Here is an 18,256-nt window from a genome sequence, read left to right on the forward strand (position 1 = left end):
ATAAGATAATTAAAGGATGGATTATCAGCATGAGACCTTACGTGCCACCTCTCTGGAACCTAATGTGTCTTTCAATGGCCTGGAATATAATGAGATGTTCAAATATAGAAAGATGAGTTACTGCTTTCCTCAGTTGTGGCATTTATTCAGCCAGAAAGACCCAACTTCTCAACTGCATTACTTATAATTTACGTTTGACCCTGGTAGTTACGAGCAATCTTTAAGGAACCAGCCCTTTGAATCTCCTTTTCATATTGGCATTTAATTACTCCAGCAGATTTCCAGATGTACAAACTGTAATGGACTCTAAATCAGCTCTTCCCCTTTGAACCACAATGTCTCATAGGAAGGCATTTTTTACCCTTCTTCATACTCAGACCAGCAAACCCCTCTCTCTCAGCATTTGCTCCATTCCTTACAGCATCTATGTACCTTTAATTACTGGTTCTCGGGTCAGAGGTTTCCCCTGTCACAGTACTCAGCCCAGACACTGCAGCCAGGCACAACCCACAGGACTGGCCAGGGGCACTACAATGCTGTTCTGGTGACAAATACAGGAACTCACACACACATCATCATTCATAGCTGCATAATTTTGACCAAGCCATCTGCAATAGCAGCTTAGAGAAGAATGGCTGCTCTTAAGCCACATGAAATGGTGTCAAGCACTCCCATAAATGAAGAGAGATACGATTAAAGTGCATTATTAAAATGAAATGTTTAATGCAATAGTTTGGGTGGTGTGACAGGCCCAAAATTCTTAAATGAAATCTATTCTAATTGGCACTGTCATTGCATCAGGCCGGTCCCTCTGCCCCACACCACAGAGCCGCATCCCTGCCCTCGGCCTGGAGCCAGCCTGTGCTCTCCCTGCTCGGGGAGAGTGGCCACAGGCACCAGGTTGGCTCCTGCCCACCCGGGGACACCAGGTGGGACTTTTCTGAGGTTCAAGGCTCACCAAAGCCTTGGCTGAGCAGCTCCAGTCCTGCCCCACGCGCCTGTTGCTGCTGTCGCCTTCCAGCGGTGCCACCCATGGAGCCCTAAGGCTTCTGGCAGCAGATGCGATGCAGTTGCAGGCTCTTACGGTTACTGAAAAGGAGAATCATTTTCTCCTGGGGACCGTAGTGCAGAGACCTCTTAAGGTCAGTTCTGCATCAGTGGGGCTGGTCAGGAGAAATCCTGTGCAGCTGGAGCAGCTCCTGCAGATACGCACTGACTGGATTACAAGCAATTATCCTGAAACCACTGCAGAGGCAGAACAAACGATCCCAGCCTTTGGATTTCTAAGATATGTCGAATGTCTGCATTAACCTATAATGCCTCTGAAATAAAGCACTAAGCACTGCCTAACAAAATCACACAGCTCATTTCATAGAAGCAAATTCATGTCACAATGGATAAAAAATACAGAGAGGGAAATGATTTAAAGGAAACACCTTGCTAATGACAAGAACATTTCTCTGACGAGTAGGGTTATAAAGGAGCGGTGAGAAGTAAAACTGCACCCTTCATGAAGCATCAAATACACCGGAAAAGAAACCAAATCTTCCACCCTGGCTTCCCCATTGAAGTGATGCTCTGGAAAATTGCCAGGTGCTCGTGGGTATGTGTGTGTGTGACCGCATGGGCGCCTGGCACCACGACCTCGGCTCGTGCAACCTCCAGCTCCTGGAGCTCACCGGGGAGGGCACAGCACCGCACAGAGCACCCAGCACCATGCAGGGCACGGCACAGCCGCTGTGCTCCCACGTGGGAGTTTGTGTGGTAAAACACTGTGCAGAACGTTTGTTTTCATCAGAACTGTATTTCTTTCATAGTCACTCATTTAAATGGATTCCGCTGTGCCTGTTTTATGCCTCTCTCCATTCCAGCAGAGGCTAAATTAAGCTTTGAAGTTCAGTGAGAAATCCTAATGGCATAAAACTTCAATGCCATTTCCTGAACCCCAGGGAATTAAAGAAAGGGGGAGAGAGAGAGAGGAAAGAAACCCCTCTTCTCCTTAAGTGTTTTCTACAGCTTGATTCTGAAATGACAGACTTTGAAAGCAACCTTATGGCCTCACTTGATGCATTATTCATATATACTAAGCCATGTAAATATAATATTCAAAGGTTAAAATAAAACTCCTTTCCTGTACAGGTTACAATTATTTAATATTACAACACAGCAACTTACATTATTAATATTAAACAGCAGATAGTGGAAAAAAATGACCCAAAATGAGCATGTACTTTTCTCCTCTGTATGTAACATCTACACATTGCCCAGAAAACTGGCAGGCTACAAGCGTGCAGAAGGCTTTCCAGAAAGGAGGGACAAATTAAGCACTTTAATTTTGCACACAACTGCGTAGCTGCCAGTTTCCCCTTGACTAAGCATGAAGTCTGTCAAAATACCTATTTGCAAGGATTTTCCTGGCATGGCAACAGTCTTAGGGGATCGAGTACCAGCAGTATCTCAGTTTTCAGGAATAATAATGACAATTTAGTCCCAATCAGATGATAAATTAAGGGTTTGTATTCAATTACTACGACAATAAATAGGATGTACCTGGAGGGTACCCAGTATACGTGAGCCTGGCCTAATTGAAGCCTGTGTCCCCCCGTACTGCAGAACTCGTGTACAACTGAGTGCCACAGGAGAGCCTGGAGGTGCTGTGCAGTTCAGACAAAACACTTGTCCCAGGGAGCAGGTCTGCTGATGGAGAAATCTTTTCTCAGTTATTAGTGTGCCTTATCATAAACAGACACCCACGTTTTGGGTCTTTCCCCCTCCCCAGAGAATTCCCCTGGTGTAAGCCAAGCTCAGTCCAGCCCCTGGCCCCAGCACAGTGCAAGGAGGGGTAGGAGGACCAGAGGGATGCTTCCTGAAGAACATACATGCATTGTAGACAGCCTATTACATTACTTGTTTTATGGCACATTCACTACCAAGAAGGTCAAACTGGTATAGATTAGAAAAAACTGCCTTTCCTACTCAAGGTACAGGGAAGTTAACGTTAAAGGATGAAATTTACTTTCAAACCAAATGGCAGCAGCAGCCCTTTCATTTTCCAGTCTGCTAAGGTCAATTTTGAATGTTTAAGTTGAGCTGTATTAGTTCAGAAGGCCAATAAAGATCCATTTGCGAGACTGAGTTTCTCCTGTAACGTCAGGATCCTCAGCACAAGAGAGCATCTCCCACAGCATCTCAGCTGCAAGAGGCATTTCAACAACAGCTCAAATTATCCCATCTATTGCTGCTACCTTGAGACTACAAGTTTTCCTGTGCACAGCACCACTCACTGCACCCTCCAGAGTCACCGAGTCCACCACTGCAGATGGGCACTAACATGTACAGCATTGGGCACGTTATAAGGGTCAGGCAGCCCACCTGGATCTGCTTAACCCAGTGCAGCTGCTCTCCGTTCAGCCCCTCATGGTTAAGCCAGGGGTCCCTGTAGTGCATCATGCAGCAGAAAATGCCTTGGAGCATCAGCAGTGTGACACACAGAGGAGGAGGAAAAGGTTCCTGTGAAGGGACTCGCTTGTCATCGCCTCAGAGAGAAGAGTTTACTGTGAGCTTACATTAAAATTAACTATGACTAATTCCCAAGTTCCACTATGAAATTTAATGGGCGTTTTCTAACCCATTTTGTCTATAGCAACTCTGTTCTCAGCTCCCAACCGTCTCCAGCATGTGTACAAGAAGAGCACACAAAAGGGACAGTAACAGCTTGTGATTAAAACCTTCATGGCCTGCACAAAGTATGTGTGGTGAACACATATAAAACTGCTGAATGTGAGAGTCCATGTTTCTGCTATCCACAGGCAAGCTGTGAGAAAGAGAGAGGAACAAAGTAATAACGACAGGCTGCACAACTTACTGAGGCCCCAGAGACCCTGGCACGGCTGTGGATGGAGCAATTCCCAACACTGAATCGCTACACAGTAGGAAAAGGCATGAAGATTTCATGGAAGCTGGAAGAAATTGCGTTCTCAAATGCGATTGTAACAAAAAGAACCACCCATGAGGGCAGATCAGTCCTCTTTGAACCTGGAGACACCAACCAAAAACTACTCGAAACCCAAAACACCTCTGCAAATTCTGTGCTCTCTTGGCAATGTCAAAGGTACCATTTCATTCACCACTGTCCCCATTAAATGTCCTTACTGAAGGACAAAACAAGCCCAAGCTTTGACCATGCGTTCATTACTCCTAATGTTCATGCAGAACAGAGAGGGACAAGACCTTCTGCCTTTGACAACTCTTTACCAGCTGCGAACAGGATTAATCCTAATTGCCAGGGACAGAAATCCTGTTAGGCTCTCCAGCCCGCAATTTGATAGTGCAGGATATTCCCCCGGGCTGCTAGGTTATTATCTAGTGCTTCGTTTAGTGTGCCTGTGAGGTTTTTGTGGATGTCCATAACTAGCATCCAAGCAACTCTTGAGTTAATTACATTGCTAAGAAAGATCAATAAATATCATGGACCCTTCAGTTCTCCCAGTTCGGGTCACTCAGACACACTAGGCCAGTAGGAAGGTATCAGATACTAGATGCCAACAAGAACATCCTCCATCCTCTTCCTGCCCTGGCAAAAACTGCTAATGGAAAAAGGCCATGGCCAAAGCGTCCCAAATAAAGATAATACACTGGGGGAGAGGGGTAGGGGGAAACCAAAATAAACAGAGGGGCAAAGCAGCATCCATGGAAAAAGATGTGGATTAGTTCCAAGTTAGCTTTACCATTTCAGTTTATGGTTGTCTGGTTTTTAAGCAACTGAAGGTGAAGCAACATCCTTTCTGGGCCCATTTTCTTCCTCAGACTAATTACATTCATGCACACACAAATTGTCCTCTCATCCCTCATTTAAAGTGGCAGCAATATGAGAGTAAAGAGATTAAAATCTCAGATTTCTTCTGGGACAGGAAACAGACTCTTCTGGAATCTACAGCAGCATTCAGATTAAGCTCTAAGCTCTTTTAAACATCAGGGTGAGTTACAAACACTTGTACAACCTCTACCTGCTTCCCATGTATAGCAGGCATAGCAGAATTCTTTTCAATGTACTTTCTGCATTATTTGACCAAGGTCTGTTCATGTTTTATTTGCCATTGCTGTTAATAAATGGCCAGTCAGAATTAGAACAAAGATGTGAACTGCACGCCGATGTTCTCTGGAGTCGCACGAAGAACACCCTTGGTTTATAGGATAATCACAACCCAGGATCAGCACGCTTCAAGTTAGAAAGCCAAAACACTTCATTTTAGCACACCCCGAGAGACACATGCCAAGTGTGAACATGGCCAAGCTGCAAACTGCTAAAGCATTAGCATATATGCAAAATAACTTTAATCGGAACCATGCAGAGTGGAACTTCCAAAACAACTTGTTTCCACAGCATTTTAGGAGACCAATATTGCTATTTGCACTCAACTAATCCCCAAATATAAAAAAAGGCCTGCACCAACAGTACTGAGAAGTGAAAGTCACACAGCGTCAGAACAACAATGGTCAGTCCCGCCCGTTTTATCTGTCCTAGGAGCACAATAAAGCTTAAATAATAAAAAAAAAGAGCAGAATGAAAAACGAGAACGGCTTTTATTTAACTAATCTAAGAATTAATTAAGATAAAGATTTGCTGTCAGCTGCGAGCATCAGACACACACAACATTATTCTAATAGCGGCTTATTACATTATTTTTCTGCTAGAATGCAATATTGATTGGAAATCCTTGGGATGGAACAAATTGAATATTTGAGCAAATTTAACAACTGTTTGCTTACAAACCCAGACACTTATTGTTCGTTCGAAATGAGCGTGCAGCCAAGTTCAAGATGCTGACAAACAGGGGCCAATGCAGCCACAGGTCCAAGCCCGGGCTGTGTCACTGTGCGTGGGGGGACCCAGCAGAGCCATCTGAACCAGCAGTGCTCCACTGGCACAGCATCCGCTGCACTGTGGACTCAGATTTCTGGATTCCACGGCTACAACTAAGTTGGTGCTGAGGGCCCAGGGCTTTGGCTTGTCCTCATTCAGTAAAACACTGCCCGAGCAGCTTGCAGAAGTTAAAAAACCAAGCGTGCACATAGCAGGAGAGGAAAATTCCCTGCACTTCTCAGCACACAACATGAAACATGTCAGTCCTGACCCTGAGAGCCGTCCTTTGCCGCAGCAGCACGGCTTGGCCTACATGTCTGCTTTGATCAGTATTACTGAGAGCGCAGAGCAGCCTTCCTGCTCCCCGCGGGGCTGCCTCCAGGTCTGAAAGAGTCAGTGCACATATTTAAATTGGAAACAATAGCACACACACTCTCTATAAATAATTTCCATTGTGTCAGCATATGCAGAAAGCTCAGGGGGCAGCTCAAGCCTCTGCTAGTGCCCGTGTTCAAACTGCTCCTGCTTTCTGAGGTTTTCATTCCTCTATTATTTACGTTGATTTAAATTTCACTAATATTGCCAAGCCTGATTGCAGACCTCTAACCTAAACAAGTACCTGCAAGGCAGAAGGGGGTGGAAATTAACAGAACAATACCACAATAGACAGATCAGCTTATTTTGCATGAGCTATACCCAAACACACGTTCTGTTTCAAACACACCACAAAGACCTGAAGATTGGCTCCTTTTTGCCAAAAGCAGACAGAAAACTTCCTCCCCATTTCAACCTCACTGTTGAACCTGGACGCCACAGCAGCACCGGAGCCCCCATCACAGCCCTGCACTGCACGGGTGCACAGAGGCTGGTCCCTGCCCTCTGGCTCCCTCACCATCAGGGCTTGGTTTGTGGGTGATAACACCGCAAAGAGGAAATGTGAGGAAAGGCAGAGGAGAGAGCAGTGCCCCAGCACCCACTTCCAGCATGGAAGAAATCCTTAAGGTGACCACAACCACCAAGCTGCAATGCCCTTGGTCGCTGCCACAACAGGTTTGCAACCAGCAGCTCTGTGCATTCCTGAGGATTTAGTCTTACAGGAAGTAAAAAAGGAGAAGAGCAAGCAGGTTTTCCGCAGCAATTTGCCTCAGCACAGGCCTTAAACCCCCAATTTATCTCTGTCGTTGCCAACATTTATCTTAATCTGCTGCTCTGTCCCTTCCTTACTGTTAAGAATCCCAGAAGGATACGGAGCTGATATACATAAAGAACTGCATTTCAATTAGTGCAGGCTCTTGCTAATTTCTCCACACACACCTAAACCACTTTAGCTCCCTCTCTTCTCATTGCTGAGCCCCTGGAGAAAATGCTTCTTCATATTTATTTTGCCTGCAAGTTGGTATTTATCACCCACCGTGGCTGTGTCAATGCCAGGCAGGTTTGCAAGCAACGCCTCCATCTTCCGCCTTCCCAGAAGTAAATAGTTCCATTAAAATGAGCAGCAATTTAAATACCATCATGAGGTTTCCAGATTTAAACAATGTCCCAGCCGCACAGCGCCTTGCTCTTGTTTTGATCAGCGTTTCAAAGAGAACACACAACATTAACTGAACACACACGTTCCATGCTCTTCCAGCAGAGCACCATGCACGGGACACAGGAAGAGCACAGGTTTTTCTGAAGAGCTGACATCAGTGGCATGCTTAAGCAGAGCCATGGGTGCGCTCTTAGGCAGACAGGATGAGCTGGTAATACCAGAGCAGCTCCCAAGGAAGAGGCTGCAGGAGGGGCTGCCAGGGACCCCTCTGCTCCCCCAGAGCCAGCAGCACCAAGCTTCTCCACACTGCTAGCAAGGACCCGTGTCCTACCAACCCAGCAGCTACAGCCAAGAACTCGTCCAACACAGCACGTGCAGGAACAGCTAAACTGCCAAGCACAGACTACCCCTTGACAGTCACTGGAACCTTTGTCGTGCTGCCCTTGTTAATCCAAGCCTTTGCTTGGGATGAACAACAAAGAAATGAGAGCGTTTTACTCACAGAGCCAAGCCAAGACCCGACAAACCCAGGAGAGCCCGCAGTCCTGAGGTCCTGCTGCTGCTGAGGACCCTGAGGCAGCCCCGGGATCACCTTATCACCTCCTGCACCCAGGCCAGCACAGCTGCACAGGGTTAGCACCTCGTTAAGGAGAGGGCCTGCCCTGGCTGTGAGGGTCACTGGGGTTGTTATCTCTGCAGCACAGGTGATGAGCAGAGCACAGGTGATGAGCAGAGCGCAGGAGAACCATGCCCGACGTCAATAATTCACTTAATCCTGACTAAAAAGAGAAAGGGAAATACCCCTCCCTGACGAAGGAGCAAGGCAGGAGTGGGAACTTTTCGGCACAGTGCTGAGGGTAACTCTTACTGATACTGGGCTTTGTTAAGCCAGTGTCTTGTGGTGGTTGTAGCTCAGCCATTTGTATCACTTCATTTTGTTTCCTTCATTTACCTCCATTGCCGTGATGTGCCCTGCCAAGGGGCAAGGGGAGGTACTCTGGGATGGGCACTGATGTCCGAGGGACTGGACATATCAGGATGCTGGCTGTAGGGGAGCTGGAGCCATGGGGGTCTGTGATGAGGGTCTGCCAGGGAAGAGAGGAGGAATTGCTCCATGCTGGTGCAGCTCAAGCACAGTGAAAATCACCAGTTCCTTGCTGACTTGGAGACTGAACCCAAACACAGCTTTTCGTTTCAGCCAGTTCTGTTACAGTACCCGGTCTCCGGAAGAAAACAAACCAAGTCAGTCCGTGAGGCCAAGCAGAGCTTTCTCTCCTGGCTTCATTTTCTCCCAAATTAAAAACAGCCTTTTGAACTTTTTTTTTGTCACGGAACAACGTTTTCTTTCTAAGAAGTCAACCCAGAAATAACCGCACTGTGTCTGACAGGCTGAAAGACAGGGGACCCTTCAGGCTCTCCAGCATCAGTCCACACTTTGCATCCCTCTTGTGTGCTACTAATTCATCAATCTGCTGTATCTGCACTGCATTCAGATTTCGTTCCTGCTGGTTTCCCCATAAAGTGGTGCTTTCTACCTTCTGAGCTTCTGTTTACTGACTAAAATAAAGCAAATAATACTGTAGAAAAAGACCATGCTTGTCCTCTTCAGCCTCAAAAATCATGTTTCGTTTTATCTTGAAACCAGAATTCACCACATCATTGAGAAAGCCACTCTAAAGGAATTACACTTTTCCTTTGTGAAATCCTTATTTTTATACCTCTTAAGTCTTATGGCAATGTGAAAAGGTGTGAATGATCCTCCTCAGGACACCCTCCTGTTTCCTTTTGGCAAGACCTGGGAGCAGAGCCCATGCAGCCCCAGGGGTCTGTGTTTGCCCTGATAGGAGCCAGACTTACATCACCTTCTCCCTCCCGCTGAACACCAACACAGAAGCCTATGCACTGCTCCCAGCGCGTGGGTTACACACACATGTAACCTTTGCAAGATGCTTTTCATTACCCACACGCCCATTACTCCCTTTCTGTACAGTGCTTAGACTTGGGGTAATACTGCCAGGAGCCCTCCTGTCAACACCTGAATTAAATCACTTTTAACAAAAGCTATAAATGACTTTTAAGAGTCATGAGCATGTCTCCAGCAATCGATAAAACAAGCCTGTATTAAGCATGGAAAGGCTCCAGACACAGAAGATGATCAGGCTGGATTCCCTACGTGTCAGGCACTTGCGCTTTGGGCATCCTGTGGTCTGGAAACAGGCTTTGGGAAGAAGCCAGAAAGCCCACAAAAGGATGACTCCATTAGTCCAAAGGTAACATGAAGGCACCATATTCATCAAGGTATGCGAAAGGATGTAGCCAACAGCTGTTAAAGGGTAAATGGGGCATTTGGAAATAGATTTGAAGAATACTCCTGAGAAAAAAGTCTCCAGCTTGAGAGCTGCACCGAGACATTAATGGAACTAAGCTAACCTAACAGCCATTAAGAGGCAACATCAAAGAAGCAGTGACACAGCCTGACCTGCCTGGGACCGAAAATGGTCTCCTTGGTTTCCTCTGAATTTGATTTTAAACTAAAAGCCCATTGTTAGCTCCCCTTCAGCTTCTCCCGGCTTTTTGTTCTCCAGATTCTGCATCTTGACATTTTAAACTTTTCTTGGCTTTTCCCTTATATCCCAGCGCACTTTTCACACTGAATCCTAACAGCAGCTTCTGCAAAGGAACGGTTTGAGGCAGAAGTTGAAAGGCTGCAGAACAGGGGCTGGAGTTGCACCCTGCAAGTCTACAGGCAAGAGGGACAAAATGCATTTAAAGGATGACACCGAGGCTGTGGTCACTGCCTCCAACCCCCCGTCATCTTGTGAACACCTCCCCAGCAGCAAGGGGCTGCAGGACAAGCCCAGGAGCCACCAGAGGTGCTGGGATTCTGCAAAGCAGGAAAATGTGCCAGGCAGCCTGGCACAGCCTGGCTGGGATCTGCCAGTCGGGCAAAAAAGGGTCTAGATCTGGCAGGGTTTAAAGAGCCAACCGCTCACCTTTGCAAGCCATGAAACAAGGGCGGTCTTTCCACCTACAGAACAGGGTTTTACAAAGAGCCTTGTGTGCTCTGTGGCGCTGGATGCTTCCCACACGGTCCCTGGGGCTATGGGACCGTCACCGCTCCCTGCTTGCCCGTTTCCTCCCTGTTCCCAGCAGTGTCCAGGAGCTCGGTTCCATCAGGAGAGCACCCACAAAGGGCCCCATGCAGACGACAGGAGGTTACAGAGCAGGGCCGCTGCTCCGTGCTGCTTTGAGGACACCAGCCCCAGGACCCCACAGGTCTGGCTGCTGCTCCCAGAGCAGGGGCCAGGGCCCGGGTCCCCGGCAGCTCCAGGGAGCAGGCTCTGCCTGCAGCTCTGCTCCAGGAAACCCGCACCGCGTTGCTGGTGGCAAGCAGGAAAATCACCCTCATTGTCAGAGACAGCAACCTCTGAGGCACAGCAAGAGCTTTACCCCCAGCTGCAGCTGGCAGTGAGGGAGCGTGGTGGGGGTGAAATCTAAATCTGTCTCTAGGGGTGAATCTCATGAACCAAGGCACAGAATCACCTCCTGGGGAGCAAATTAAAGAGCAACCCACTCAACCCCTGAAATGGGTCTGTTTGGGTTGGGTTTCCATCCTTTCATTGTTCTTCTGCTTCATAGGCTTTGTAGCAAAAGGAAGTGAAAGGGAAGATGGGGAACCAGCAACGCTGCTGCTGAGAACATCTCCCTAGAAAGCTGCTGTGTAGAAAGCCATTCCCCACATGCATTCATTTGTGGACCCCTGAAAGTGTTGGTGAAGACACAACTACATTTATTATGGAAAAGATCAGGCATGCTCAGAGATAAAACTTCTGCTCCCTTTCTGTTGGGAAGATGAGTAAATCTGTGTACAGAGACCCGTTTCCCCAGAAACTCTTCCGGTCATCCAGGCTGTTGAATCCACAGAGCAGCAATTTGATTTGGGACAAGGCTAAAAAAAATGGGTACTGAAATTATCATCAAATGGTGCTTGAAGAGACCAGATTTTAAAGAAAAAGCATGCCAGGAAGCGTGGAGAGCTTTTGTTGCTTTCAAGACCAGATAAAAAGCATCTCATTTTCTGCTCTCGCCACCACTGAATTCATCTGAGTTTTGCCATAAAGTTATATGGCCCAGGAGTCTGTCATCCTGCTGTTCTAGTGCTGTCAAGGACCATTTCTTGAGCTGGTAAAAGTCAGCATCATTCTCTCGACTTCAAACAGATTTCTTTTGGTTTATCAACTGCTGAGGATCATCTCCTTCAGCCATTTCAGGGTAATAAAAAGGTTGTTTAAAAAACCCATTACGAGTGATAAACAGTCCATGCAAGGAAACGTTAAAACAGATTTCTAAGTGCAAGTTGTAAGTCTGAAGAGATGCCTCAATGATAGTTTTATATTGCTATTTGTGCAATAAAACAGACAAGGGAGTCATGAAACGGCTTGGGTTCGGATACACAAAAGGGCAAGTAGAGGGGAAAGCGCTGCACTGATGGAGCATTGGTTTCAGAGGATTTTCAGGATAATGAGATTAGCAAGAGAAATGCGGTGTCACAGCAGTTACAGGCACTACCTCCTCCAGAAGGGCCAAGCAGAAGGAAGTGGAGGACCTACTTGTCGGCTCTGTGTGAAACAGCCATGAGAATTAAAGAGGCTGCATTAGCTTACATCATTAGACATGCCAGATGTCATATGCAATAATGTTACGGAGGAACATAAACCAAATATTCATGGGAATGACATGTGCTCATGCGCTTAGTGCAATATCCCATCCAAACCCACCAGAGCAGTTAAACCCAAATGCCATCACTGATGAGAGGGACAGATGGTGATTTTCATTTTGCAAGGATATTGGCAACAGGCAAGGTTCAAAGACAAGGTTTTCCTTGAGCTTTAGAAAAACATCCACAAGCAGTGATGTTAAACTGGTTTTTCTGCTTGTGGCTTTGCCCCACACAGTACCCACGTTACTGCAGAACAAGCTGTCTGCGTCCTGTGAGCTGAGTTTTGAACTAATTCAGGAGCTCCCCATGCTTGTTAAAGGCTCAGACCACCTTGTTTCTCTGCTCTGGACAAACACAGCCCTGATTTTCGGCTAGCAGACTTGGGCTAGGTCTGTCCATCCAGAACAGGACAGCTCTAGCACAGGGACCCACCTTTCAGCCTCACCACGGGATGCAGCTTTACATCAGAAAGCCCCATATGATAAAACTAACGCCTGTTACTAACTGCAGGTTTCTAACTCCATTAGGAGTAATGTAACAACTGCCAAAACAGCTCCCAGACTTCAGCAAGGAGAATTTGTAACCACCTTGAAGGAGGAAGCATCAATAATTCTGCTGGTTTAATATCCAGCACAGACAAGGTCACCCTCACATTTGTGTTTTGGCCAGTCACAGTGAGAAGGTCCTGGCACCTCACACCGTGAAATAGCTCAGCATCATCAGCTCAGCAGAGCCAAGCTGGGCTTTCACAAGCAACAAAACCCCCACTAAACCCCTCCAGAGGAGGTGAACAAATACTATGGGTCCCTCCATAGTCCCCCCCAGCCGGCACACTCTCTTCTGGCACTGCAGCGCAGAGCCAGGCCCAGCACCTCGGCGCATCAGTCATGTGCAGCTGGCACTGTCTAAATGAACTCACATTCAGCAGAAATACAATCACGAGTGGAGCTGGCCTCCACTAAAAATTATTTACTCACCTTGGGTAAAAGACCAGAGTAATATTTTAAAGTTTGTTTCTATTTTGTTTCAGCTACAACAGATTTATCAACAGTTTTGCACTTTCTAAGACTCCAGAGCTCTTGCATTATTCAGAGGCAGCCCGTTCTGTAATCATTCTTTACAGTGAATAGGTAGCATATAAGGTTACCCTCAACGGGAAAAAAATAGCGTGTGTACAAGAGCTGGTGTACCAGCAGAGCACATGGCTCACTAGGGCCGTGGAATACTCGCAGTCACTGGAGATGCAGCTGGGTAGGGCTTACCCTACAGCCACCTCTGTAATATCAGGTAGACTTAATGCAAGAGAAGAATTAGCAAATAGGGAATCAAAGCAAGGTTAATAGCCCCTGGGGGGAGGAATCACTCAAAGGGTTTTGACCCATTTGCTCCTGATCTGCAGCATCCACAGACACGATGCCAGGGGAGGAGCAGGGCTCAGTCAGTCACCACCCCCTCCACATACCCCCATAGACACAGCCTGATGGCTGCTTTACACTGAGGCAACTGGATCACCTTGACTGCAAGAAGGGGCCCTAAGGAGCACAGAAGTAATATTTGCAAACTCCCAAACGTCTCTTTGCGTTCCAGAACAAGGGCAGCTGCAGTATAAATAAGAACAAAATCTTTGCAGTAAAGAGCAAGAGAAGTTATTTTACCCAAAACAATGAGACTCCTTTTATATTTAGTCCTTTCTCAGCTCTGTAAATTACAATAATTGGAAGGGGGAAATCAAAAAGGTCAAAGCTATTAGATAATTTATTTCAGTAACAGCTTCTGACTTGTTGCAGCCTGGTAAAAAGAAGAAAAAAAGCAACCCAGGGGCCCTTTTTCACTTCGCCTTCTGTAGGTGTAATTCCTGCGCATATTCTCCATTAACATCTCACTTTCAAGGTCCTTTCCAACACAAACTGTTCCATGGATTCTACAACTCTTGGCTTACCACCATCAGTGAAAAATGACTTACTTTTGCTTTGCCAGAGAAGACTCAGAGCTGTTGCCCAGCAATCAGTTCAAAATCCCCTGTGCTTGTGAAGACACACATACCAGAGGCATGCTCCATGAGGTAAAGTGGCAGCAACCCTCCCAGAGGGAGTCGGGAATGCCACCAGCACTGGAAAAGCAACCAATATCTGTCATCTTATTCTTTATGGAAAATATTTTGCCTTCCCCATCTTCCATACAATTAAATTTACTACGGTGAATTGGCATGCAAAATTACCCTCTTCATATACATTGTTGTTAAATTACTCTATAATTAGTACTAACATATTGTACTTATAGCGTTTACTATGCTTGATGGTTCCATCAGCGTAACCTCACTGTGATGTAGAGCAGTAAGGATAACAATTAAAATGTTATTACTCACTTTTAAAGAGCCACCATCAAGTTCTACCCACATTTACAAGCACCGATTCAATCATATTTCACCACATCCATAAACTCTATTAATATTTCCATACAGCCCTTTTGCACCATTTTCCCCGCGCATGGGAACAGAAAAGGCCTTCCCACCCTCTTAAGCAGGGCTGGGAGGCAAAGGGTCTTGGTCCTCCCATGGAGCCAAGGTGCGGGGCTGTCGGGAGCCCACAGTTTCATCAGGCCTTCATGCACGTCAGTAGGATTTGGCATTCTAAGTCCTTTAGGCCCTCCCACAAACCCTGGCCATAAACCTCCCGTGGGATTGCTCCACCTCTCAGCTCCCAGAGTCAGGGACCCAACAAAACAGAGAAGTGATTCCTCCATTGGAATTATATCCCATCACATGGGCCTGTGCACATTCCCTGTGCGCTGTCTTAGAGCCAGGGCCAAGATTTAGTCCTCGGTTACAAGGAATATTTATACATCTACTTCACACAAGCTGAGTGCAGGACCCACCATAAAGAGACAGCTTAACACTAAAATTACTTTTAGAAATGAAGTCATGCATTTCTCATAGGGAAAAGGAAACCCCTTTGAATACTAAAAGCATTCACAAGCAGTGTTCAGACCTGCAGTCTGGAGCAGAGGAGCGGGGGGGGTACAGGCGACCTCCGTTCTGACAGTCACATCACTGCAGTTCAGAAGTTACGGGAACGTTTCAGAGCATAATGCCCCACAATTTGCATTCCGGGTACCTCCGCACCCACCGAAGGATTGCTAAAGGTTGCATAGCTCAGCTTTAGTGCTTGTGCCCTTTTCTCAGATTAGCGCTGCTGTCAAGCTCTGATGAGATCATAACTTTGACACCGAGCGAAATTATGGTAACATTCATATGTGATCTTATCCAGTACAACTCCTATTTCCATAGGATTAGAAAAGGAAGGGAAGTCCCATTAAACTCTATTAAAGCAGGTGATATTCAGCCTGCAGCTATGGGAATACATTTGAGCACTACATATCACACCCTGTGAAAAGAAAGTAGAAAATGAAAATTCAAAAGCAGCAACAAGGACCTAAGCAGTCGTGCGGTACAATCCCAGCTGCAGTTAGTGCTGATTGTAATGCTAGGTTTCTAGACATAAGTGAAGGGAACCAGACGAAGTTTGGGGGACATGTATAATTTAAAAGGGTGTCTATAGCAGCTGAGGACCTGGCCTTATTTGTGAGAGGCAGGGTTTGAACGCTGTATTTTGCCTACAATATGGCAGGGTCCAGAACACAGTCAATTGTCTTCCCACTTCCCTAGGGGAGGGTGGGATGCACCAGGAAGGGCAGGGTCTGCACGGATGGGGAGCACGGCTCCCGCTCATGCAGCACATCCTTGGCAGCCGCTCTGACTCCTGCTCCGGACACCGGGAATCCATGGCAAATAAAAAGCTCAGCCGGAACCCCCTCCAGAGCACCTGGTCCCTGATGGCATAAACCAGAGCTGACGCACCCAGCTGACCCCAGCCCTGGCAGGGAGGACGTGATGCAGGGGCTGACCAGGCCCATCACTGACCTCTAATAGGCCCGAGGTCCCTCCTTAAATAGCCATGCAGCTAAAATAGTGTTGGTTTTAATCCTGGTTTCTGTAAAATAGGACCTCATAGATGGACCTCTGCAATGGGGACGGGCCTGGGTGATGAGAGCAAGGCCAGCGTCTCCATGTCCACGTGGCACGGCAGGGCTCTGCCAGGGCACAGCAGCCAGGCTCTGCCTGCTGCTGGCTGCTGAGGAGGTCAGGCAGCCCCATGGCGCAGCTCAGATTCAGCATCCACGGGGAACTTGGACGGCTCCTCCCGGAATCCCCGGCCACGGTGAGTGCTGCAGAGCGACGTGTTTGAGGAGAGCCTTCCTCAGACCTCCCAGCGAAACCCGCCTGCCGCCCAACACTTGTGCGCGCACAAAACATGTAATTTCCCACTTGTGCACAGAAGCAGGAGGCAGGCTCTCCCTGTCCCTGCATTCTTGCTGTTCGCCTGCCGCTTCACACAGCCCCGATTCAGGCTGTGCATTCCCCATGCCCAGATCCTCACTGCCACGCAGTAATTGCAGGGTTGGGAATGAAAACATTACTCAGCTCTCCATGACTGACGCCTCTCGAGGATGGGAAACAAGAAGCCAAGCACCCTCCGCCTGCACACAGCGCGCGGTGGCTTCGAGGCGGTCTTGTCTTTGGAGAGCCCAGCGCTGGCTGGGGTCGGCGGGGGACAGGGGCTCGGGGCAGCTCCTGGCTGGAGCCCGTGGCCAGATTTGCTGAAAACACACCGACATCTGCACGAGAAGAGCTGGGAGGGCAAGGCACGAGCAAAGGGGGACCCTGATGTGAACGCATGCACGCAAAAGGCAAGACAGCAGATACACTGCCTTGCTTTAAACCCCTTCAAACCTGTGGCTGAGGAATTCATGTTCTCAAGCGAGCCCATGGAAAAGGAGAAGGGGAAGTCTAAAATGAGAGTGAGGTGTTACACAGAAAAATTTTAGAGGAAAATGTAGTCACAATATCCAAAGTTTCCAAGCCTCCCACTGAGCAGGGTTTATCCTTGTTGTGTACGGCCAGCACAAGGTGGGACTTGCTTTTCTTAGCCCTTTATAAACCTGAAGTGTCTCATTTCAAATGCCTGAGAAGTTAATTACCGAGTCCGCAGGCACAGGCGCGCACAGAACACTTGGTCACAGTTTCCAGAAACCATGGGACAAAAAACTAACCCCACTCCATCGAGGGCTCCGTGTCCTGTGGGGCCAGGAGCGCAGCTGAACTCGCTGCTGCCCATCCCCACAGCCCCCCCTCTGCCCGAGCAGCACCGGGGAGTGGCGGCACAGCCCTGCTGCTGTGCTGGCATCCCTTCTCCCAAACACCGGCTCCGTTACGTGCACATCTCGATGAGGCCCCGATTCAGCAGGCTCTGCATGTTGGAACACAAACCATCCTGGTGGCCAAAGTTAAGCTGAGCTGGGGACAGGGACAGATTTACTTGTGGGGCAACGGTGCGGGGAGGAGCAGGTCCCTTGTCACTGGGTGTTAAATGGGCTTGATAAAAGTGGAGCCATCAGCCCGTATATTTGCTGTGCTCAATGTCAGCCCTCATTGATCCCTGGCTGCTCGCAAGGTTGGAGTTTTGCATATTCAGTTATCAGGGGAGAACACTTAAAACAAAAGCCAGAAATAGATTAAGGACAAGAAAACTGCTGATAGATCAAACCAAGGCAGATCTAAAAGCCACTCGCTCTATACATCCCCAGATGTTTACTATGCATTTATAGAGATAGCACTTTAATATGAAAAGTTGACTCCATTTAGAAAACAGCCACCAGTACTTTATAAATTTCATAACCTGTCTTGCTGTGAAAAGGTCTATAAATCTTCAGTCTGGAGGAAGACAGAGCAGGTGAGAGCCATACCTAGACACGGAGCAGCAATTTTGCTTCATTACTATTGCAAATGTGTGCCCTTTCTTGGAGGGAGGGCAGGGTAATTTAAGCCTTATTCTTTCACTGCTCACCCATATTATCAGAAATTATCTAGCCTAGTACTAAGGAGCGAAGATTTTTTCCAAACCAGAGCCAGTGGGCAAAATGTTTCAAACGCGTACATTCGAAACTGGGGAGAAAGGATGACAGTAACAACTGGGTACGTGTTGCTGTCAGAAGTAACTGCAAGGAGAATCCCAGACAGACTCTTTTTCCTCTGGGTAGACAGCCTCGGAGCAATAACCAGGAGAAACACCCCCGTTAATTT

The sequence above is a fragment of the Lathamus discolor genome, chromosome 14 (genome assembly GCF_037157495.1).
Source record: "Lathamus discolor isolate bLatDis1 chromosome 14, bLatDis1.hap1, whole genome shotgun sequence".
In the NCBI taxonomy this organism is placed as follows: Eukaryota; Metazoa; Chordata; class Aves; order Psittaciformes; family Psittacidae; genus Lathamus; species Lathamus discolor.